Below are 11243 nucleotides of genomic sequence, written 5' to 3' on the forward strand. Positions count from 1 at the left end.
GCATTTTGTTAGTTTTCAAAAGTTATGACGAATTCGGAAGAGAGGAACATAAGGCTTTCCAAACTCCGCCAAAAATTGCGTAACTACGCACGGGCCAATTCACCTTTCAAAGCTTACGTGTTAAGAAACTGGGTAAATACTTCGGCCAGAGAACTCTTTCCTTCATTTTAATTTCATATACTTTTTTCATGTGCTAAAGTTACCTTAGGCACCCAGAACTTATGAGATGAAAAGTTTTCACTTTTCCCGTGAAGTTTTCGTTGCAGATTGCCGAGGCATCTGCCATGCAACTTTATCGTCCTTGACGAAATGAGAGAACATCTGGAAAGTCCTTCCAGAAAGGCAAGCTGGAATGAAGGCAGTCTGTGACTATAAGCAGAAGAGATCCTTACTGCTAGTAATAGCAAGAAGCTGTCGCTGCAGTTGCAGTCTTCTGCTCAATGCATTCGTTTTTCCCGTATGGCTTAGATTAACTCATTTCGTTAAATTACTTTGGGGCCAGACAACATAAAAGGCTTAATTATAGGGTTACATTTGTCTGTAGACACTAAGATAACCCACTCTTGTATATCGCGATAATACCTGAATAATGAATCACGCGACAATATTAATTTGGAACTTATTTGCTGTTCATTCCTAAAAAAGACAGCAATGTAACTTGTAGTGTGTAGAAAATCCTGCTTTATCTAATTCAGCCGGCCGGAGTGGCCGTGCGTTTCTAGGCGCTTCAGTCTGGAACTGCGCGACCGCTACGGTCGCAGGTTCGAATCCTGCCTCGGGCATGGATGGGTGTGATGTCCTTAGGTTAGTTAGGTTTAAGTAGTTCTAAGTTCTAGGGGACTGATGACCTCAGAAGTTAAGTCCCATAGTGCTCAGAGCCATTTGAACCATTTTTTTCTATCTAACCCAAAAATCCTTTTGCTTTTATTACGTTGTTTAGGCTTTGTGAATGTTCGAGAACGATGAAACTTGAATTTACAACTTTAAGGTGACTGCAACAGCGATGACTGTTTTTAACACTTCGACCCTCACATAAAGATAAGTTAGAAAAATACATTTGCAGTAAGGGAGCTGTAAATTAATTAAGTTTAGGACAGTGAAACAAGTACAGAAATATATTTCAAAAAACTCAGTACCTGGAAACTAAACTGATGGGAAAAAAAATCGCAACTCGAAGGAGTTGTGCGACATAAACGAAAGTTGGTAGGAGTGTTTCTACATCTGAAACAATTAGTCTATTCAAATTTCACGCTAGTCTAAGAGCTGGCTCTAATAGCTTTACTATGAGGATGCTTTAAATGTAGGCTATAACGGTCGCGAACGTCAGTTATCTTTGAGACTGAACGGGGTGAGTTGATGTTAGTCAAGAATGCCTTTAAGGCGACAAAGACGTCATTTTCTGCACCTCACCTCACATATTTTGAACGAGGTCGTGTAATAGAGCTACGAGAAACTGTAGGTTCCTTCTGTGATACTTCAGAAAGACTTGGTAGGAATGTAGTCTGTACATGAATGCTGGCAGCGGCGTTCACGGTAATGTACGGTCTCAAGAACACCGGGCTCCGGACGGCCACGTAGCACTACGAAGAGGAAAGACCATTGTGTTCGGCGTATGGCTCTGGCGCGTGAGAAGCAGTTGGTACAACAGTGACACAACAAACTGTTACAAACCGGTTACTTCAAGGATATCTCTGAACCAGACTCTGAAGCGTACATTCCACCGCCATTTGCGACTTCAGTGATGTCAAGTGAGAATTCAAAGGAGGCAAGGATGGAGTTCTGATAAAAGCTGGTGCTTCCCCGGTGCCAGCGATGGCCTTGTGTTGGTTAGAAGGAAGCCAGTTGAGGGCCTGCAGCCAACCTGTCTGCGTCCTAGACACGATGGACCAACGCGTGGAGTTTTTGATGGTCTGGGGTGCGATTTTGTATGACAGCAGGGGCGCTCCTGTGGTTATCCCACGCACCCTGGCTGCAAATTTGTTCGTCGGTCTGGCGGTTCCACCTGTTGTGCTGCCGTTCATGAACAGCATTGCATGTGGTTGTTTCCAACAGGATAACGCTCGTCCACGCATGCTCTACAGAGCGTCGATCACCAGATCTGTCTCCAATCGAGCACATCTGGGACATAAACGGACGATAGCTCCAACGTAATCTACAAATTGTATTAACCGTCCCTGTATTGACCGACCCAGTGCAACAGACATGGAACTCCATCCCACAAACAGACATCTGGGACATTTACAACACAATGCTTAATTCAAAATTCTGGCGGGAACAACGGTTATTAATGTAACTGCGTTTCTCATTTACAATGGCTTCTGTCGCACTGCCATTAACTTTTGATGTTGTACGTTACTCACTTAAATATGTTACTTAGACATACGTTTTCCGAAATTTCGTTAGTCTACGTTAATTATCTTTTGTGTTGCGATTTTTTCCGTCAGTGATTTCCTGCAGCCTGTGGCACTTACACCGACATTGAAGTTTACATAGTTTGGTTGTACCTAGATAATTTCTAAATAAAACGTAAATTTTGTGCCACCAGTCAGTAGTTTCTTCAATTTAGAAATCAAAGTGTCGCTGATGAAGTTTTGGAATGAGCAGTATGACCTACGCTAGTTCAAAAGCTACGGTCGGTGTTCTCTTGTATTCTGGCCAATACTTATCCTGTGCGGTTGCTTGCCTTTGTGTGGCTGTTTAGGTCGGTTCTCCTGCAATCACATCGCCGTGCTGGCGTTCTGGACGTGGAAGCCACATAAACTCAATACAAGCAAAGAAACCTTCCCCTTTTTGCCACTTCTATAAAATGTTCTTCTTTCAGACCACAATGTAATGTAGTACTATGAAAGTTTAATTACCCATCCCTTTAACTTGTGTTCATAGTTTGCCTGGAATAAGTATTTTTCCAAACAAAATCAAACGGTAGTCATTACAGCACTTTCTTATAGCCTACTGCGTCACATGCTTCTGTTATAAGTGACTTTTTTCATTTCATAGTGATTCGCACTCAAACTGGCTGGCTGGTTACCTTTTGCAGTAACCTTTGGTTAGAAAAACTTGGATTGAAAAATTTTCAACGACAGGCCTCTTTAATATAATTTTTCTCACAGTACCGGCTTCGTAATAATATTCGCTATACAGCAATTAAACATATATCATTCACATTTGATTTACACACTGTTATTTACAACAGCGCCATGGCAAAGTACGCAATTCTGATTTTAGCTAATGGCGACAGCAGGCACTTATCCGGAATCAAAAACAAAAATTAAAAAAAAGTTCAGCGCTCCATTCACACAGTCCTCAGCAAGTTGTCTCCACATCTACATCTAATGACTGCTCTGCACTTAAGTACCTGGCAGAGGGTTCATAAATCTACTTTCAGACTGTTTCTCTACCGTTCCGCTCTGGAACAACGCAACAGAAAAACGAACACTTCAGTCTTTTCGTGCGATCTCTGATTTCTCTTATCCTATCACAACGATCATTTCTCCCTACGTAGGTGGGCGCTAATAAAGTATTATAGCATTTGGAGCAGAAAATTGGTGATTGAAATTTTATGAGAAGATACTGCCGCATCTAGTAATGCATCTGTTTTAATGACTTATTACGATGATAATTTCTCCATATTTAGGTGAGCACCAACATAAGATAATCACACTGGGAGAAGAAGATTGGTGATCGAAATTTCGCCAGAAGACGATGCCGCAACGAAAAATGCCTTTGTTTTAATGATTGCCACCCCAAGTCGCAAATCATATTCGTGGAACTCCCTCCTTTATTTCGCAAAAACACCGAACGAGCTGCCATTCATCGAACTTCTTCAGTGACCTCCGTCAGTGCTACCTGATGCGGATCTCATATCGCACAGTAAGTCTCCAGAAGAGGAAAAACAAGGATAGTGAAAACACTAGCATCTTCCAAGCCAATAAAACGCAATCTTTGGTTGGCTTCCCACACAAAATTATCTGTGTGAACCCTACAATTTAAGTTAGTCTTAACCGCTATCCCTAAGTATTTAGTTGAATCGACAGCCTTTATATTTGTGTTATTTAATGAGTAACCGAGATTTAGGGAATTTCTTCTAGTATTCACGTGGATGACTTCACACTTTTAGCTATTTGGAGTAAACTGCCAATTTCGGCACCGTATAGATATCTTGCCTAAATAATTTTGCAATTGGTTGTATCTTCCGATGACTTTACGAGCAGGAAACTCACAGCATCATCTCAAGATAATCGAAAAACGTTGATCAGAATTTCTTCTGAATTGTTAACATAGATTAGGAACAGCAGAGGGCTTATAACACTTTCTTGCGGAACACCAGATATCACTTCTGTTTCACTCGATGACTTTCCGCCAATTACTAGGAACAGGGGCCTTTCTGATAAGAAATCATAGATCCAGTCGCACAAATCAGACGATACTCTATAGGTACGCAGTTTGATTAGAATTCACTTTAGAGGAATGTACATTCACTGACATACGTAGGACTGCTCAGCACGTTTTGATTCAAGCACTTACTTGGTGGAAAAGTGCTGTATTTATGTAAGTTGTTGATAACAGCTATTAATGTTAAAAAATTTCTTTCCATTTTTCATGATGCCTGGTAATCAGCTGCTGGCATGGTTTGCGCAAAGGGGTTCGCACCGAAATTTTGATACGTTCCACATCATAGCTGGCTGTCGCTATGACATGAGAAAAATGGAAAATAACTAAACATGAGAGGACCATACTAGTGCATCCATCTGATTTCCTTCGAATCGTGGAGAAACAGTCCATATCCCTGGGGCAGAAATATTATTATACCGGAACGAAAAGGACCGATCTCTGTTGACGCCTCCTGGGTAATATACTATTTTCTAAAATACTTTCGTAACTACCCACATTAATTTTTCCGTTCAACAAAGCAGATCTACTATGACAACTGTGGACAGCTCCACATCATCACACCACTCCCATCGAATGTCACTATCGCCACTACAGGAATTTTAAACATGCACCAACTGCGACATAATCGCGTGTACAAACAGTGATCCAATACTGTAAAATGGCTTTTTATTCCAGTCTATGATCACAAATGAATTCTTTAGACGATGACCGGTTTCAGTCTGTAATGGCCATCCTCAGATCTAAAATATATAAATATACACATCTAGTGAGCAGTGTGTCTTTTAACATAAAACAGCAATATGTATCACAATATACTGTCGTACACCAGGGAAATGTACAGATAAAATATGGTATAACGTACTTTTTTTACACCATGTCCTAAAGTGATACGGCCATAATGGCATCGTCAAAACATATATATATATATATAATCAGCATAGCATCGTCACATAGATTTAAAATATGGCAAGCCCACAGTAGCGACATCTAGGGAGGGTGTAGGCGAACAGGTTTCTGGATGCTGCTGTACCTCAGTGGCTAGTTGGCAATAATCACCATGTGGACGATGTGGCCTATTCTATACGATATTTAAATCGATGTGACGATGCTATGCTGATTATATTTATATGTTTTGACGATGCCATTATGGCCGTATCACTTTAGGACATGGTGTAAAAAAGGTACGTTATGCCATATTTTATCTGTACATTTCCCTGGTGTATGACAGTATATTGTGATACATATTGCTGTTTTATGTTAAAAGACACACTGCTCACTAGATGTATATATTTATATATTTTAGATCTGAGGATGGTCATTACAGACTGAAATCGGTCATCGTCTAAAGAATTCATTTGTGATCATAGACTGAAATAAAAAAGCATTTTAAATACTCTTTTCTAGATATATGGCAGGTCTAAACACAGCATATTGATAACAAAGGCCTATTTGCCTCTCATTGCATAGACCTATTGAGTTTTCTCACTGACTCCTAGCGTCATCCAGTGCCGAATCTAGCAAACTCGATCACTCAATCTGTCCAGTATAAGCTGCTCTCTGTCGGGAACTTGTAAATGTGTTGGTCGCACCTACCTGGAGCATCTGGTCCTTTGTTAAGGGCGTGTAGGTTGTTACTTGGGAGCATCTGCAGTGATGTCTTTTGCGTTTAATTTATTTTACACTGCGAGTTGGTCTGAAGCCATCACGAGAATAAAAATAAAATGAGGAGAGTGCACGGGCCTAAAAACGTTAGTAGCTTTAACTTGATCGCTTCCATTTTCTTAGTGGGATCCTCTATCGACTTGAAACACCATCACAACAAGCACTTGCGCACGCTCGAGGAGATTCGCAAGAAATCCCAGAGCAGTTTCTCCCTCTCGCTGCCGGAAGTTTTTCGACACTCGGAGTTCGGATGTCGGCGGAAGGAGCGACGCCGAAACTGTCGCTCTGCGCTCCTTTCAAGTGGATACGGTTTCCAGGTCGACCGTGTGACGTCAACCGCCATCTCGCAGTAATCGACTGTCACTTCCTGTCGGCTGCAGTCGTTTGTTGCGGAATGGTCGGAAATCGATGTGCGCGCCACGCCGGCTCGAGGACGTTTTGCTTGCGCTGCAGCCGGGAGGGATTTCTGCTTTTCCTCGACAGGCGAGCGGGCCATGCCGAACAGCCCGGCAGGTGCGGGGTGGCGGATCCGAGGAAGGCGGCCGCCTGCCGCACAGTTCGCGAACAACACGGATTTTAAGTAATATCCACGTGTCAGTAAGTTAATTCTGACTAATTACTAAATACTTCGCTTCGTATTTCCACATAGATAAAAAAATTACGTAGCGATCTGTTTATGACCAAAACCAGTTCCGCAACATTATTCAAATGTTTTTAGTATTTATATGAACATAGCAATGAAACATATAGTTGTCGTTCCTAGCGACCCTCGACGTCGTTAAGAGATGAAGGCTAAATGAAAATCAAACTAAAATATTCCGTGGCCCGACCAGGATTCGATGTCGGTTACCTAGGCTACTATATCCAATATTTGAATTCATTCTATTATATGACTCGGTGACGCCACAAATATTTAGCTAAATTTTGTCACAGTCACGGACAAACAAGAGTAAAAATAGGTGATTAGCGTGCCACTTTCACAGCGTCTTATATTACTTTTTATTAGTTTTTTCATTTTGTTTTTCATTCCGAAAGAAAACATGCTAATAGAAAGGATCTGAATCACATTTGGAAGAAGGTAATAGTGAAAGTATGAAAATAGGCGCGAATTACAATAAGATCAAAATATTAACACCCAACCTATCGAAAAGAAACTACTACACATCAATAATGAAGTAGTAGCATGTCTTGATGAGTTGAAGATGAGCCAGGATCGACAGAAAAATAATTATGCAAAAGAGTAAAAAGGCCTTAAATATTTTTGAGCAACTAAACACCTTCTTCAGTACTATTCTTTCTAAGCGTCTAAAAATAAGTTTATAATCCGTATCCATTGAAAGTTCCCACTTATTTCACTTGAAAAATAGCACTCACCACTTTGGTTCTAGTTATCAGAATGCAAGTATTACTGGTAGTGTGAAATCAAGCCCAGAGTTTCTGCTTCGTCAAAACTGACGCGATTGATGCTACGCTCATAATTGCAGGACAAGAGGTGAGCTTACAACGCGAGTCAGATATGTCATACTCAAACCTGAATAAAATATACATTGTGGTATTTACGCCATCGGCGAATAAAGCTCACAGACTGCACAGTTTAACTGAACTGGAGTTGATACGCGAACAAACACGGGATATATTGTTCTGGCAATCGGATAATGACAGTGACACGTAAATAAAAGCGAGCGCAAGATATGGTGAAGTAATGATACAAAGGAAATAAATAATCTGCGTTACCTGTTGGGCAGCTTGTGACGTGATGACGGTTGTACATGAAAGGAATGAACCTGTTACTTATTGTGAGTTAACGAGAAATATCCGAGTGAAATAATTACTTGTAGAAATAGTAGCCTTCTCTAAACATCTAAAACTTCAGTACTAAGGTCAACGCCTGTCAACACGACGACTAAACTGTTGGTCGATGTTGTCTGGTGACAGAAGCGCAAGTTGCCCCTTCGAAGAGAGAGGAGCTGTACCTCATCGGTCATATATAAAATCTCCTGCCCAAAGAAAAACAGACGAGTGAGCAGACTGTCACTACTGTTTTATACCAACCTCACCGGGTATTTTACAGTACGTTCTGAAAGAAACATTCTGGATATTAGGTTGCGAGGCTCTGGCAACTTTATTACTGTCACTTTCAGAGTGCCGGTGTATCCCTGTGAGTGAAGGGCCGCTCTCGTCATCAAAGAATCTTTTTTAACAGAAATAACCATCTTGTGGTCAATTTGTGTCTAATTAAAGCTATTACTAACTTAATCATAAAAATTGGAGAAATATAGCTGTATACCTGAAGAACATTACTGCGTTGTCGTGGTCTTTTGGTAGTCTCCAGAGTATTTGGTACTTAACAACCAACAAGGTTTTGGAAGTAATACTTAGACTTGGAAGAGCAGTTGAACGGAATGGACAGTGTTTTAAAAGGAGGATATAAGACGAACATCAACAAAAGCAAAACGAGTATAATGGAATGTAGTCGAATTAAGTCGGGTGATGCTGAGGGAATTAGATTAGGAAATGAGACACTTAAAGTGGTAAAGGAGTTCTGCTACTTGGGGAGCAAAATAACTGATGATGGTCGAAGTAGAGAGGATATAAAATGTAGACTGGCAATGGCAAGGAAAGAATTTCTGAAGAAGAGAAATTTGTTAACATTGGGTATAGATTTAAGTGTCAGGAAGTCCTTTCTGCGAGTATATGTACGGACTGTAGCCATGTATGGAAGTGAAACATGGACGATAACTAGTTTGGACAAGAAGAGAATAGAAGCTTTGGAAATGTGGTGCTACAGAAGAATGCTGAAGATTAGATGGGTAGATCACCTAACTAATGAGGAGGTACTGAACAGGATTGGGGAGAAGAGGAGTTTGTGGCACAACTTGACTAGAAGAAGGGATCGGTTGGTAGGACGTGTTCTGAGGCATCAATGGATCACAAATTTAGTATTGGAGGGCAGCGTGGAGGGTAAAAATCGTAGAGGGAGACCAAGAGATGAATACACTAAACAGATTCAGAAGGATGTAGGTTGCAGTAGGTACTGTGAGATGAAGAAGCTTGCACAGGATAGAGTAGCGTGGAGAGCTGCATCAAACCAGTCTCAGGACTGAAGACCACAACAACAACAACTTGTTTTTAATTACTTCTCCTATTTAATCTTTCGAAGTTCCTTCATTTGCACTATCACTACCTCTTGATGATGTGACATCACACAATGGGACCTGGACTTTAAATGGGGACAAAATTCAGTGAAGAGATGCATTTGAAAATTAATAAAAGAGAGAGAGAGAGAGAGATTGAGGAGAACAATCACGTGGATCAGGGAATATACTTGTGTGAAGAACTGGGACAGCAGTGAGAAGGAACAGGAAGTGGATGGCACATGTACACTGGTGAAATTTAGTTTCTCAGTTTTCACAGTTTCTGAACATACTTGCAATTTAGATAAAATAATTTTTTCAATAACTTTACAATACCTGCAGTTACATAGTGAACTAAATGGTAATGTTATACTTATGTAAAATTAAGAAGGTTAAACCATTGCACTAAAGATCCATGAAAGGAAAGTAAAACTCAGGAGAGTAGTATTTTCATTCACACAGGGATACTATTAATTTATTTGATAAAATAGGGATTAGTACAGGACGTCCACATGAAACCTCCCTGATCTTCAAATGCAGTTAAAAAACTATGATATTTTCAGTTTGCGGCATCACGTGAAGTAATTCAAAAAGTTTTATGCAAAAAATTACTACACTTCTACATGGGCTCCTTTCCTTAACCCTACCTCAAACCATACGCACAAAAGCATGTCTGGGGTGATGGAGGCTATTTCATTCACAATACTTCTGTGGAGATCACCATGGTCGCATACAGGTGAGGCAAGCTCAGTGTTTTTCACGTAATCCCAAAGGAAGAAATCCAGAAGGGTTATGTGTGGAGAACGCTGTGGCCACTGGGTTGGCTCACTACGTCCTACTCATCGCTGTGGAAATGGTCGGTCAAAGAAGTCACGAACATGTAAACTCCAGTGCAGTGGTGTTCTATCCTGCTATATGATTACATTTACCGTAAGGGGAAGAAGATGAGGCACAGAAAATTGCTCAAGCATGTCCAGCTGAACGGCTTCTGTTACGGATGTTTCTGTGAAAGAAAATGATCCAGCTATGTTGTCTTTCATCAGTACACACCACATACTCACAGTCGCCTTGTCTCTGGCATGTTACTGAAAGCTGTGAGCGTCTTTCGAACCCAGATGCCAATGTCGCGCCGATTAACCTCACCACATACGTAAGACAAAACATTTCCTGGATAGTCATGGTTTTGACCGATCCGGTCCAAAAGCAAAATTCCAGGTGAAGCTGCAAGTCGTTTAACTTCAATGTTTGCACAGTATGAACTTTGAGGGCGTGCAAGCAAAGTCCATTATGCAGCACCTCGTGAACTTTTGAGCGAGGGAAAATTAGGTCTCATGATGGGCTTCTTTGGATGGTCCGTCTGATCTCTTCTACCATTTCATCAGATGCGTTTTTTGTGCACAATATGACTGCGTGTTTACACTCCCAGAGGCTGGGATCTTGTCATACCAGGCCTTAATCTTCTCGACGCCTCGTGACTGTCTTCGAAATTCACTTCGGAAATTCCTTTACACAGCAATGGTTGACCTTGTTCCCTCATGCAACACCACGCACTGAACTCTCTCGTGAGGTATAGGGACTACTGGTAATTATTTAGAATCTAAAAAAAAGCGAATCGTTTGGAAAAACAGTTCAACACAAAACACTTTGAGTTGCTTTACATCTATGTCTTCTAGCCTTTTAATTACATTTGGAAATCAGGGAGGTTTCATATGGATATCCTATATGCTTAGGAGGTTATATTATTACTGAGCATACAGCTCTGATATGAACGTATGTTTCCGTATTCTTAGTAGAGTCCCTATCTGAACAGTACTTTTGAGTTTCATATATTTATCACAGAAGATTACTTTCATTTCATAGCACGGGAAAAGAAGTAACTGAAAGCATGTCTCTGGAACACAGCATTGTACTGCGGTGATACACATTTCATGGAGTATAACCAAAATCACCCCCCATGAACCATGGACCTTGCCGTTGGTGGGGAGGCTTGCATGCCTCAGCGATACAGATGGCCGTACCGTAGGTGCAACCACAACGGAGGGGTATCTGTTGAGA

Source organism: Schistocerca americana, chromosome 2 (genome assembly GCF_021461395.2).
Source record: "Schistocerca americana isolate TAMUIC-IGC-003095 chromosome 2, iqSchAmer2.1, whole genome shotgun sequence".
Taxonomy (NCBI): Eukaryota; Metazoa; Arthropoda; class Insecta; order Orthoptera; family Acrididae; genus Schistocerca; species Schistocerca americana.